This window comes from Rhinopithecus bieti, unplaced genomic scaffold (genome assembly GCF_001698545.2).
Source record: "Rhinopithecus bieti isolate Rb0 unplaced genomic scaffold, ASM169854v2 scaffold_18688, whole genome shotgun sequence".
Taxonomy (NCBI): Eukaryota; Metazoa; Chordata; class Mammalia; order Primates; family Cercopithecidae; genus Rhinopithecus; species Rhinopithecus bieti.
This window is the reverse complement of record NW_016809492.1, coordinates 129,796-144,036: the sequence shown is the minus strand read 5'-3', so window position 1 is coordinate 144,036 and position 14,241 is coordinate 129,796. Positions and strand designations below refer to the sequence as shown.

At 42.5% G+C, this 14,241-nt stretch overlaps 1 protein-coding gene across 1 annotated transcript in view; it reads right to left on the bottom strand.

Moving 5' to 3' along the window:
• The window catches only part of PNPLA8 (patatin like domain 8, phospholipase A2), a 52,542-nt gene extending 46,056 nt beyond the window's left edge, over positions 1 to 6,486 (bottom strand). Inside the window, exon 1 of the mRNA XM_017889538.1 lies at positions 6,202 to 6,486. The gene's annotated coding sequence lies outside the window, so the exon portion shown is untranslated. The remainder of the gene's footprint in view (positions 1 to 6,201) is intronic.
• Between the last annotated feature and the right edge of the window lie 7,755 nt (positions 6,487 to 14,241).

Here is a 14,241-nt window from a genome sequence, read left to right as displayed (position 1 = left end):
GGTGGAAGGGGACATTTTCCCTTGATTCCCACAAGACTCTTCCAAACTCTTTGGGACTTGTAGTCAATAAGGTAAGTCAAGTTAACATAAAAGCTCTGCAGCCCCAATGACACAAAAACACTTAAGGTAAAATACTTGTGGATAAAAAGCCATGCTCTGTTTTCACTTATATGTAGGAGCCAAAATTGTTGGATCTCATGGAGATAGAGAGTAGAATGATAGTTACCAGAGGCTAGGAACAGCGTGTGTGAGGGAGAGGTGGGGGCTGGAAAGGAGGGGATAAGAGAGGATGGTTAATAGGTACAAACATACAGTTAGAAGTAATGCGTTATAGGCCGTGCACAGTGGCTCACGCCTGTAATCCCAGTACTTTGGGAGGCTGAGGCGGGTGGATCATGACGTCAGGAGATCGAGACTATCCTGGCTAATACCCCGTCTCTACTAAATATACAAAAAATTAGCCCGGCAAGGTGGCGGACGCTCGTAGTCCCAGCTACTTGGGAGACTGAGGCAGGAGAATGGTGTCAACCTGGGAGGTGGAGCTTGCAGTGAGCCGAGATCACAGTCACTGCACTCCAGCTTGGGAGACAGAGCGAGACTCCACCTCAAAAAAAAAAAAAAAAAAAAAAAAGAAGTAATGAGTTATACTATTTGAATAGTAAAGTAGGGGGACTATAGTTAACAATAACATATTGTGTTATTTCAAAATAGCTAGAAAATTTGCAATATTCCCAAGAAAAAATAAATGTTCAAGGTGATGCATATCTTAAATACCCTGATTTGATCATTACACATTGTACGCATGTATCAAAATATCACATCTACCCTATAAACATATACAAATATTATACATTATTTTTTTTTAAAATCCATGCTCAACTTGAAGAATACCAAGAAACTGTAAAATTAAACCAGAAAAATAACTGTGTGAGGTAATGCATATGTTAGATTTAGTTAGTCCACAATGAAAATAATACTTAAAAAATCATGTTGCACACCGTAAATACATACACCTTTATCTGGCAATTTAAAAAATAAAAAATAATTTTATAAAATAATAAAGCCATGCTCAAAGTCAATAGTAAAAAATCTCCAGGTTTAAGAGGACCCACGGGTGTGGAACTGCAGTCATACTATCCTCAAGGTGCAGATACCCTATGGGCAATGGGATCCCACACCAAGCAACCACCACAGAAAATGAACTCACTGAAGTTACAAAACATGCAAAGAAATGCACCATCACCTGCAGAGAGGATCAGCAAATATAGCCAGAAAACAAATGTGTAACTAAGATTCCGAAATATAAAAAAATTAAGGTCTAAAATGTTCAAAGGTGAAACAGAAGGAACAAAAATAAAGAGTCAAAGAGAACTGTACCCAGAATAAGCAAGGAGGGCAAAATCTCAGAAATGAAAACTCCAGCTATGTGCTAGCTACAAACACACCTGTAACAGAAGGCTGAAAATACAGGACTGGGAAAAATGTTATACCAGACCGAAACTACCCGTCAGAAAGTGAAAAGCCTTTGAAGGTAAACATAAGGGAAAGGCATTAATTATGGATAAAAAGGAGACACTGCATAATAATAAAGGAATGATCCATTTACTTATTAAACCTCAGGTAATCATGTAGACCTTGGAGGAGAAGACAATCTACTGAGAAATAAAACAAATAATGAACGGAATGTATAGTCGGCTGAGAAGTGCCATGAATTAAAATAAAGCAGGGGGGAGGGGAAGATGGGCACAGAGCGCTATTTTATGGTGTGATCAGAACTGAGTTGACATTTTAGTGGAAACCTGAATGAAGCAAGGAAGAAAATTATTAAGAAAATCTGGGAAAACAGCATTCTAGTCAGAGAGAAAAAACAACCAACAATTTGGAGACAAATATGAGCTTTGGAACAGCAAGAACTACAAGGTGATTAAAGGCCAAGTAAGGGGAAAAAAAGAATGATAAAGATGAACCAAACCAAAAATAAAATTCTACGGCTCTCCTAAACATCTGAATGGACCCCTCCTCTTGGCCAAGGGCATTCCAGAGTTAACCTGAAAATCTAGTTCAGCCATGATGGAAAGGGGGTTGGATGTGCCTCATTATACCCCTCCAGCATTCACATCAACACAGATCTTAAGTCTGATAAGAAACATTTACAGGCCGGGTGCGGTGGCTCACGCCTGTACTCTCAGCACTTTGGGAGGCCAAGGTGGGTGGATGACGAGGTCAGGAGTTCAAGACCAGCCTGGCCAATATGGTGAAACCCCGTCTCTACTAATAATACAAAAATTAGCCAGGCGTAGTGGCACATGCCTGTAGTCCCAGCTCCTCGGGAGGCTGAGGCAGAAGAATCACTTGAACCCGGGAGACGAAGGTTGCAGTGAGCTGAGATAGTGCCACTGCACTCCAGCCTGGGCGACACAGCGAGACTCCCTCTCAAAACAAAAAAGAAAAAAGAAAAAAACATTTACAATCTATTCTCTCTGAAGCCTGCTACTTGGAGGCTTCATCCGCATCATAAAACCTTGGTCTCCACACCTACTTATGGTAACCCAGACATTCCTTTCCACTGATAGCAACTCATTCAACCAACTGCCAATCAGAAAATTTTTATATGACCTGGAAGCCCTGTCCCCTTTGAGTTGTGCCACCCTTCCAAATCAAACCAATGTGACTGATTAATGCATTATGTCTCACTAAAATGTATAGAGGCAAGTGGCATTTGACCACCTTGGGCACATGTCAGTGGGACCTCCTGAGGCTGTGTCACGGATGCGTCCTTAAACTCGACAAAATTTTCTAGATTGATTGAGACCTGTCTCAGATATTTTGGGGTCACGGACCCCAAAATTCAGGCAGGAAGTGGAGACTAGACTATGGTAGAATTTTGCATTGTTTCTTTCCAATATGACGAATTTATGAAACCACCTATCCACTTGGCATTAAAATATAGTACAAAAGGCCAAAATATGGGAACCATTACAAAATTAGACAACTTCATAATCATAATGAGAGATTTAATACACCTTTCTCAGAAACGACAACTACCAATCAAAAATTACAAAACAAAGATGACCAACAAAATCAGTAAGTTTAATTTAATTGCCCCCAAATCACAACATTAGTAAATGCAAGATAAGTGTTTTGAGAGTACATTCAGCCAGACGTTAGATCGCAAAAACATAGGAAGAAGAATGTAAAGTGAGATGTTACCATCAACTGAAAAAAGAGCAAGGAAGAATAGACATACTATAAATACAAGGGAGGTACGAATAAAACTGAGAGGCTTGGACCAACCACTAGAGAAGGGAATGGAGTTTTAACTAGAGGAATTAAGGGAATTATTAGGTTGAGGACCAGCTAAGGATGGAAAGAATGAATTTACAGAGGATGTCACTTAATGATTAATATAACACCGGCAAAAGGGTGACAACAGTCTGAAGGTAACAGTACTGAGGAGAGCAAAGATCCCCTGGTGGCCATTAAGCAGACCATCCAGAGGGACAACTCCTTATTTGAGGAATTTAGAAATAATTAGACTTCTCTGTTGGCTAAAGCCGGCATCTGGTACCAGGATTCTTTCCCAGAAACGTATAAGTAACTAGAATTTCTATACATGTCCAGAATGTATGCTTGTCAAAACTCATTGTGCAACCTTTGCTGATATCAAAGCACCAAAATGTCTACAAATGTAATTACTGATCATGACCTACGTGGCTAATATGGTCCAAGTTACCCTTCAGCTTCTGCTGTAAGGTCCATAAATACCCCTAAGAAGAAAATCCACTGCAGTGAGCTGTCCTCTCTTGCTGAGGCACCTCACTGCACTCTTCTGCAGCACTCTTTCTATCTAATAAAACTTTCCTTTTCAAACCTATATTGTTGTTGGTAAATTTTTCTTACTACCCTACTGTGCCAAGCTGACCACTTTCCAATGCTGGGGCTCTGACACCTCACCCAGCAAGAACTAGTGTGGGGAAGAGAGCCACTCTGAACACTTTGAAAGTAAAGGAAAAAAGAGAAAACAACAAAACACAGGACTTGACAGTCAAGAATGGGGTAAAGAGAGGGAAGTGTTAAGACAGCTCTAAGGTTTTAAATCTGAAAAATATGAAGAGTGCCATTTGCGAGTATGAGAAAACTGTGAAGGGGCCAATTTAATACGAGAGAAAAACACATTTTCTTTTGGATTCACAGGATGAAGTAACAGTGGGACATTCAAATGGAAATGTACACAGACTGTGGATTTACGTGTGGAATTACCAGCATTGTGGCAGCAGAAACCACAACATTAGATGGATTTATCAGATGATAGTTTACAGTAATAATACATGACTATTTTGGGATCAGAGAACCTGAGAAAAGCTCTTTTTCCTTGAAAAATATGTATTTGCAATACAAACTATATTTTCCATAACATTTCAGTATATTCACATGCCTATTTAAGTATACCTGGGTTTCAAATAGGAAACTCTAGATTAGAGAGAGCAACAGGGGTAGAGGCTTGAGTGCCACCCAAGAGCTAAGGAGAGGAAGAAAAGACTCTAAAGGAAACAAAAGAGGAGAAAAGCCACCCTGAAAAAATCAGGACACTGGAAACCTAGACAGGACCAATTTTTTTCAAGTAATGGATAAGGAACAGAATAAAATATGCGAGTACTGCAGAAAAAAATAAGAACTAAGAAATGACTGACCAGGCGCGGTGGCTCACACCTGTAATCCCAGCACTTTGGGAGGCCAAGGCGGGAGGATCACTTGAGGCCAGGAGTTTGAGACCAGCCTGGTCAACATGGCGAAACCCGTCTCTACTTAAAAAAATTAGCCGGGTGTGGTTGTGCACGCCTGTAAATCCCAGCTGCTCGGGAGGCTGAAGCAAGAGAATCTTTTGAATCTTGCAGTGAGTTGAGATCGCGCCAGGGCACTCCAGCCTGGGTGACAGAGACTCCCAACAACAACAACAAAAAATGGCAGGACAGGAAGGTGTCTATGGCTAAGCGTTCTAACTCTGACCTTTTTACAAATATATATTCCACAAGTGAAGCAATATGCAGCTTCAGCACAACCCCTCTAACTGGGGTAAAAAAACAACTCAAAGTACAGGCTGTTCTTGTAACACCTTTGCATGTGAAACAAGTGAATATCTAAACTAGTGAAACTGACCCCTTCCTTCAACATCACTCATTAAAAGGGCGTTTACAAGATTTTAATTTAGGCCTGATACAGAAATTTAAAGAGATCAACATTAAGAAAAGTTGATTATAATAACGAAATAAAATATGTTCTTATATTGAAAGTACAACTAATTGGCATAAGCAATTTAACAAAATAGCTACAATGGGCTTGATACAACTGCTTCACAAGCCTTAAGCTCTCAGTTCTTGATGTTTCACTGTTTAACAGCATTTTCTTAATACACGGAAACATTTGTCATTTTTGAACTCTCGGCAATTAGGACTGCAGAACCAGGATACAACTGTTACTGGAAATGAACACAGTATTTTAAACAGGATTATATGACAGTCCCTTATATCACAACTCTCTTAAGTTTTTCCTATGAATCACTATTTTAAAGTTATCATTGTATTAGGCGTGGAAAGCAGGTTCCTTCCAGCATAATGACAGAAATGACACAGGGATAGGAAGCACTGCAACAGTGATTCATACACCTTCACCTTTTAAAAAGTACACACCTGAATCTACTTAAGCAGCAGTGGTCAGGGATGGAATCAAATGCGGATGGGGTTAGAAAGAAATCGCTGACAAAAAATATCAGGCAGTAGAATCACCAGGTGCACAATGACAGTCGAGAATGATGTAGAGTAGGGAAACCCTCCTGAGAGTGACCAGCTAACTACGGGAGAACACTAAAGTCCAGGGGAAGGCAGACAGACTCTGGGAAATTGGGGAGGGAGTCCTGGGGATGGGACAGGAGGAGCAGGGCGGGACCGGCGAAACCAAAACCAGTTTGCGCTTCTGGGGCAGCAAAGTCCACGGGGGCGGAGGGCGCGGAGCACCAATGAGCTCCAGGAGCGGCGGGCTCCTTCCAGCGCCAGGTCTTCCCCAAAGCCTGGCGTCTCCCCACCCTCTCGCTAGGGAAGTGCCCTTCAAAGAAAGAGAAAGGAAGACCCGGAGAGACGGACAAGGGTCTAGAACGATCAACCAGCCTCCTATCGTCCCGCCCCTTGTCCCCTTGCGGCCACTTACCGGGATGCAGGCCGCAGTCACAAGGGCTGCAGCGGCGACTCACTCGTTCCCGGCATTGACGTCCACTCCTACCGGCCTGCATCGGCTAAGCTTCCAACACAAACACTAGCGCAGCAGCTGGGTCACCACCCACTCAGCCCCGCCCCGCCCCCAGCGGAAGTGACGCACTAGCCGTTTGGGTCTACCCGCTAGCCCGGGTGAGGTTTTTCCGCCTCGCTCAGGCCTCTGCGTCCCTGTCAATCTGCGTTCCTCCCCCTCCCCGAGGTATGCGCAATAGAGCATGACGGAGCGCAAGGCGGGAAGCAGCGACAGACGTGTATGCGTGCGTGCGTGATGCGCCAGGCGTGGCTTGCGGGTGGGGCGTGCTGTGCTCTTGTGTTTCACGGGTGTGTGAGCGGTGGGACTTCGTTTTGTCTTCCTGGGCGGGACCTCGGAGCATTATCCTGGCTTGCTTGTTTGCGGGCCGCTGTCCCCTTTAGGCAGAGATAAGCCTCCCACTCCGCGTCCCTGAAGCCCCTGCCCAAGCTGTCTCAGTTCCTAGGAGCTGCGGGCTGCGATACCAGTCTCCTAGAGGGTGGTGCGCGGCACCGCTGCGCCCCTTTCTCTGTATCCATTCCTGGGCATGGCCACCCAGACTAAATGGCACTCAAAAGCTATTTTATATATATTACTGTATTGGAGGTTAGCATAAACCGCCCCACAAATGGTCTCACACTTAACACATCTTTTAAAAATTCTGGCATTTCATGCGTACCACAGGGGCAAACTACAACCCTCAGGGCAAATCCGGCCCATCGCAGGTTCTGCTGTATGTAGCTGGGAGCTAAAAATGGGTTTCACATTTTTCAAAGGTTAAAAAAAAAGTGTTTTGCGACACATGACAATTACATGACATTCATATTTGTGTTTGCTTTTTAAAGTTTCATTAGAACATAGCCTTTCATTCCTACACATGCTGTCAGTTAAAGCTTTTATGCTACAATAGCGAATTTGGGTAGTTGCAATAGCCCCTTACCCTCTTGAAGTGACCTTGCAATTACATTGAGAATCCGGAAAACAGACCAGTGTCTACTAGTTCTCTACCTCAAAATGTTATCAAGACTTAACACTGTGCTCTCAAGGCTTACCCACTACCCACGGGTATGTATGCTTTAGCCCCCTGTAAGGTTATTGTAAAGTCCTTAAGGAAGGGAGTTCTTTGACCTGTCAAATGTAGTGGACGTTACACTGATAGTTTTGTTGTTGTTGTTGTTATTTTTTTAAATCAAGGAGGGAAAGCCAGCTTGCTATGTTCTTGGGACACAGTGTCTGGATTATGTACATCATAATGCCTGGTAAACCACAGCGGTGGATAAGCCAGACATGTTATTTAGCTACAGGAGAGTTAAAAGATGTATGCACCAATTAAGCCTTACAGGCGTGTGGAAGGAGCTTTATAGTGTTTGAAAGAGATTCCTCCTTGATGCTAAAGAAAAATTATTCTGACACTTGTTAAAATGGCAAGGAAGACATTTAGAATTATTGCAATAGGTGCCATGACTATCACCGTGTGGGAGAGAGATCGGTCTCAAGTTTTAATACAACAAAAACAGCTAGGAACTATAGCCAGCAAGCAGACTGAGGGGTCAGTGCATGGAAAATTACTAAGAGGTGACATCAAGGGTAGGGTATATTCTTGCTAAACTGACTTTCAAGATTCTTGCTGAAGGCAGGGTGGGATGATCAATTATCAAGGCTAGGGGATACTCTCTAAACTGACTTAGCAAGATTCTTGCTAAAACTGGACTCAGCAGGCCTAAAATAGTGGTCCAAGGATGAGGCCTAGTTGGGAAGAGGGCTCAGAGGAGCGTAACTAAAGTATGGTCAAGGAGAGATCATCACCATTCCCTCTCCGCTTATGCTCTTTCATCTCCTAATTTAGTCAGGTGTTATGAAATATCCAGATTTTCCTCCCATGTCAGAAATTTTCAAATAACTCCCAATTCCTGCTTCTCCATTCTTACCCTTCCTCTCCCTCCCTTGTCTACCACCATACCTTTAATCAATCATGAAGTCTGATGAGTTTTACCGCAGAATTTCTTGAATCGTTCCTCTGCTCCACATTCGCATTTCCACTGCTTTAGTTTAGGCTTTCATCCTTGCTCTTCAGTATCATCTAAACTGGTTTTCCAGCCTGTAACTAACCTCTGACCCAATCAGTCTCTTCTGTGCAACCACGGTAATCTTTTGAAAGTGCAAGTCCTATTGTGTTTTCCCAAATTAAAAAGCTTTTGCTGGCACTACATCTTCACAGAATAAACCGAATGGAATGATAGGTTCTGACCCTGCTGACCTTCCAGCCTTTACTTTCACCACTTGCCTCTCACTCTCTGTCTTCCAGCCACACCTGTACTTCCCCAGATACTCTGTTTCTTTTCATACTTAGTGCCTTGGTCATGCTGTTGGCTTAGCTCTCCTTCCACCTTGACCTCCTAAAGATTTTTTTGTCCTTCAGCCAGGAAAATCTTACCTCACTACTCATAGAATAAAGCATTCCTTCCACCTGTGCTCACTTCTCTTATTGCCCTTGCTGCACAGTATTATAATTTATTTGTTTATATGCCTACCAGTTTCCTACAGTCAAGGAGTGTAAGGTAAACTGTATTGTCCGGATCTAGCATAACATCCAACAAATAGTAGACTTTCTATAAATTCTGTGTTATTGAATTGATTTTTAGTTTCACTTAGGTTACTAGTTTGATAAGTTAAAAATGGAAAATAAAACCCATTTATGATTCTTTTGATGTTGGGCAGTTTTGAGAGAAAATAGAATTATATTTAATTTCAAACAAACTCAGTAGTATGCAAAATTGGAGATTATCTTGTGTATAATAGCAGACTAATGCATTCAGGAAATAATCTATACTTGAAATAATGCTAAATACAGTAATTGTTCAACCTTATATTCTTTGGAAGCTGGGTAAAAGAGACATCACATTGCCCCTGTATCAGTTACTTGCTATGCTCATTCCATTTATAAGGTTTATTATTGATTTCTTTATCTATTTTAGCTCTTCTACATCCATAGTGACTCCTTTCTGGTCTGGTTCATAGCTTTTTAAAAGAACTGCCAATATCTTTATTGTTCAAATAAAACCTAATGTTGTAACCAAAATAAATTAAGCAATATTGGTGCAAGATATTTCTCCAGATCACCTAAGGGAGGGACATGCCAGAAAATAATTCTGGAAGAATAATCACCATGGTAGGCTGAAGAATTGCCTTCTAAAAAATGCCCATGCCCAAATCATAGAACCTGTGAATATGCTACATTACATGGCAAAAGGGACTTTTTGCAGATGTAATTAAGGTTACAGATTTTAAGAAAGGAAAATAATGCTGGATTATCTCTGTGGGCCCAATCTAATCACATAAATCCTTAAAAGCAGTACAGATGTGGCAAAGCAAAAGTCAGAGAGATTCAAGATAATGAGAGGAACAATTTGACAAGGAATGCAGGTGGCCATAGGGAACCAAGAGAGGCTCCTGGCTGACAGCCAGTAAGGAAATGGAGACCTCAGCCACAGAGCCACAAGGAATTGAATTCTGTCAACAACCTAAATAAAACTGAAAGCACACTCTTCCCCAGAGGTACCAGACAAAAGCTGAGGTCAGCTGACACCTTGATTTCACCCTTAAGAGACCAGGAACAGAGGAACCAGCCAACTCTTGCTGAACTTCTGACCTACAGAACTGTGACATAATAAACTTGAGGTGTTTTAAGCTACTAAATTTAAAGTGTTTTGTTTTAGTAGCAATAGGAAATTAATATAATTACCTTTATATAGTTTGAAAACATGAAAGCAAGGATTTTCTGTTTTGATCCTTAGCACCAAGGCACAGCAATTATTAATAAAGTGTGGCCTGGTGCACTGGTTCACGCCTGTAATCCCAGCACTTTGGGAGGCAGAGGTGGGTGGACCACCTGAGGTCAGGAGTTTGAGACCAGTCTGGCCAACATGGTGAAATCCCTTCTCTGCTAAAAATACAAAAATTAGCAGGGCGTGGTGGCAGGCTCCTGTAATTCCAGCTACTCAGGTGGCTGAGGCAGGAGAATGGTTTGAACCCGGGAGGAGGAGGTTGCAGTGAGCCGAGATCTGGCCATTGCACTCCAGCCGGGGTGACAGGGCCAGGCTCCATTTTTCTCTGTTGTTTTGTTTTGTTTTTTAAAAAGTTAAGTGTTCAGTAACTATTTGGTGAGTGCATATTGATTTTTTGTATTTTTAGTAGAGATGGGGTTTCACCATGTTAGCCAGGATGGTCTCGATCCCCTGACCTCGTGATCCACCTGCCTCGGCCTCCCAAACTGCTGGGATTATAGGCGTGAGCCACCATGCCTGGCCTGGGCTCCTCCTACTTTTAGTCAACAGGCTAAGAAGGGAGTTACAGTGTTGGCTGGGATGATTGACCTGGACTATCAAGATGAAATCTGTCTACTACTCCCCAACAGAGGTAAGGAAGAGTACACATAGAATACAGGAGATCCATTAGGGCATCTGTTAGTATTACCATGTCCCGTGATTAAGGTTAATGGGAAACTACAACAGTCCAAATCAGGCAGGACTACAAATGGCCCAGACCCTTCAGGAATGAAAGGTTTGGTCACGTCAACAGGAAAAAACCATGACGCTGCTGAGGTGCTTGCTGAAAGCAAAAGGGAATACAGAATGGTGGTAGAAAGAGGTAGTCATCATTGTTGTGGGAAGTCGGGATCCAAACAGAGGAGAGCCCGGCTGAAAGCTGCGGCAAGAAAGAAAATAAATTGTTAAGATTTCATGGGCATTTATTAGTTCCCCGACAAAATTAATACTTCTATAATTTTTTACGCTGTCTTACTGCAATCTTTGAACATAAATTGTGAAGATTTCATGGACACTTATCAGCTTTCCCAATCAATACCTTGTGATTTCTATGCCTGTCTTAATCTCTTAAATCCACTGCATCTTCATAAGCTGAGGAAGGATGTATGTTCTCTCAGGAGCCGCGGTGATGGATTGTGTTAACTGCACAAATTATTGTAGAAGGCATGTGTGTTTGAACAATATGAAAAATCGGGCACTTGAAAATAAAAGAACAGGAATAAAACAGGCAATGTTCAGCGGAACAAGGGGAGATGACTTTAAACTCTGACTGGCGGTGAGAGCTGGGTGGAAACCAGAGCATATTTCTCTTCTTGCAAAAGCAAATAGGACGAAATATTGCTGAATTCTTTTTCTCAGCAAGGAACATCCCTGAGAAAGAGAATGGCGCCTGAGGGTAGGCGCTATTGAACGACCCGTGTGCTGGCGTCTTTTACGGTTGAAGCTGAAGGAAATGAAATAAGCCCGGTCTCCTGTAGTGCTGCAGGCTTATTAGGGATGAGGAAATTCCTGCTAATAAAATTTTGGTCAGGGAGGCATATCAGGGAACCTGCCAACATGTGATGTCTCCTCTGAACACCCAGCTTTAAAATTTATCTCTCTTGTACTCTTTCCCTTTATTTCTGAGACCAGCCGAGACGCTTAGGGAAAAGAAAAGAACCCACGTTAAATATCGGGGATGGGGTTTTCCACGATATCTGGTGCCCACATCGTCTTTCTTTTACTTAAGTGCATGTAGGAACCTGAATCCCTCTGGTAGGTGTGGAGAAATGACATCGGTATGGTCCACAGATACGTGTATTCGACTCCCTGACGACTGGTGAGTAGTCTGTGTATGGTTTGGGTTAACCATGGGTCACACGGAGTATAAAACTATACCTATCTCTTCTATATTAAACTCTGGTTAAAACAGGAAATGGTTCCAGTGCCCATGGAAAATATGGTCACTCTATTCAGGGCAGTGGTAAAATTCTGTCCTTGGTTTCCTGAAAAGGAACCTTAGATGTAGACCTGTTAAAACAGGGAAGAATCCAAGTAACCATGGAAAATATGGTCACTCTGTTCAGGGTGGTGGAAAATACTGTCCTTGGTTTCCTGAAAAGGAACCGTATATGTAAAAGTATGGGATCTTGTTGCAGCATTCCAGGAGCTGGTCTCGACAGGGAATTACGTTCCTGTCACTGTTTGGGGTGGCTGAGCCTTTTGTGTGCTGTCTTGGTGGCGTGCCGATCCTGTGACCCCTGCAGTTGCTGCAGTTTTCTGGGTCTGGTGGCCCTCTGCCTTTTCCTCAGCCTTCCTCTCCCACACGGCCTTCGTTATCTGATCAGCCTCTCCCTTCAGCTACTCCTCCCCACCTAAGGATGCTGAAAATTCAATGTCTAACTCTGGTGACTTTGGCTTAACATTACTTGCTAATGATCTTCTTTTCACGAAGAACCGGTACTTGAAGCTGCCATGGCTACAACTCACACAGCCCGGGACCATATATATGCTAATTCTTCCCTTTCAAACCTTTGCAGCATTTGCCTCTGGGCATCACCTAATGGCTCCGGTACCAAACTACAATTTACCTGTAATTCTACAGTCCCTCCCTGTCCACTTCAGCCCCTCACCCTCCTGTCGTTTCAGTTCCTCAACTGGTCACTTTGCCATCCACTCAACCTGCTTCTCTGTACCCTTCTTCACACATGGACGCCCGTAATCACCAGTATACTTCTGCTGCTTCTACTCCTTCAATTCCCCTTTCTCACACTCTCAACTGGTCTGTGTCAATATGCGCCACTCAATCTTACTTTTTTTAAAAAAATTTAAGGATGCTTGTATTCAATGTGGTCCTACTTCTCCTTATGTTAAAATGGTATTACAAACTTTTGTACGGAGGTCACTTTACTTCCTTAGGACTGGGACCTTTTGGCAAAAGCTGTTCTGACCCCATCTCAGTGTTTACAATTTTGTACTTGGTGGTCAGAAGAGGCTCGTTTGCGGGCTCAACTAAATCGGACTAATGGCATTCTGATTACTCAGGCTCAGCTCACAGGTTCCGATAGTTTCTCTGAAACTTATGCCCAATTAGGCTTTGATACTCTTACATTAAAACAAGTAACAAACGTGTGTATGACACCTTGGGATAAATTACATGCCCCAGGCCAAGCTCCTGTTTCCTTTACTGCTGTTAAACAAGCTCAATTGCTTTTACTATCTAATATCATTTTAAACAAAGGAGACAAGACACGTGGCCCTGGGATGGGCTCCAGCGATGAAAAGGCCACTTACTGGATTAATGTAATTTCTAAACAACAGCCCACCTACACCATACACATTCAAGGAAGAAAGTTTGAAGGCCTAGTAGATACTAGTGCTGATGTTTCTGTTATTTCCTCTAGTTTATGGCCTTCCTCCTGGCTTATACATCCTGCTAACGTGGGACTAGTAGGTGTTGGAAAAGCCGAGGAAGTTTATGAGCGCACATTTATCTTGCCTTGCACTGGCCCTGATGGTCAAAAGGGTACAATTTAGCCCTATATCATGCCAATTTCCATTCATCTTTGGGGTGGAGATTTACTGGCACAATGGGGGGCTGAAATTAATATTCCACATAACTCTGATAGTGCTCCCAGTCAGCATATGATGGAAAACATGAGGTCTGATCCTGGGCTCAGTCTCGGTCCAAAGCATGAAGGGATTACTAAACCCCTCCCAGTTACTGTAAAACAGGGCTGTTTTAGTGGCAGCCACTGCCATGCCTCCTGATCCTATCCCTTTACAATGAAAATCTGACACACCCGTTTGGATTCAACAGTGGCCACTTTCTAAAAAACAAAAAACAAACAAAAAAAAAAAAAAAAACAAAAAAAAAACTGGAGGCTTTAACTCAAGTGGTTTCTGAACAGTTACAACTTGGAAATGTGGAAACTTCTCTTTCCCCTGGAATTCTCCTGTGTTTCTAGTAAAAAAGAAATCAGGCAAGTGGCAGATGGTAACCAATTTAAGGGCCATTAATGCTGTAATTAAACCTATGGGAACCATCCAACCCGGCATGCCTGCCCCTGCTTTAATACCTAAAAATTGGCCTATCATAGTTATTGATCTTAAAGATTTTTTTTTCATATTGCTTTACATAAATCGGATTGTGAAAATTTAC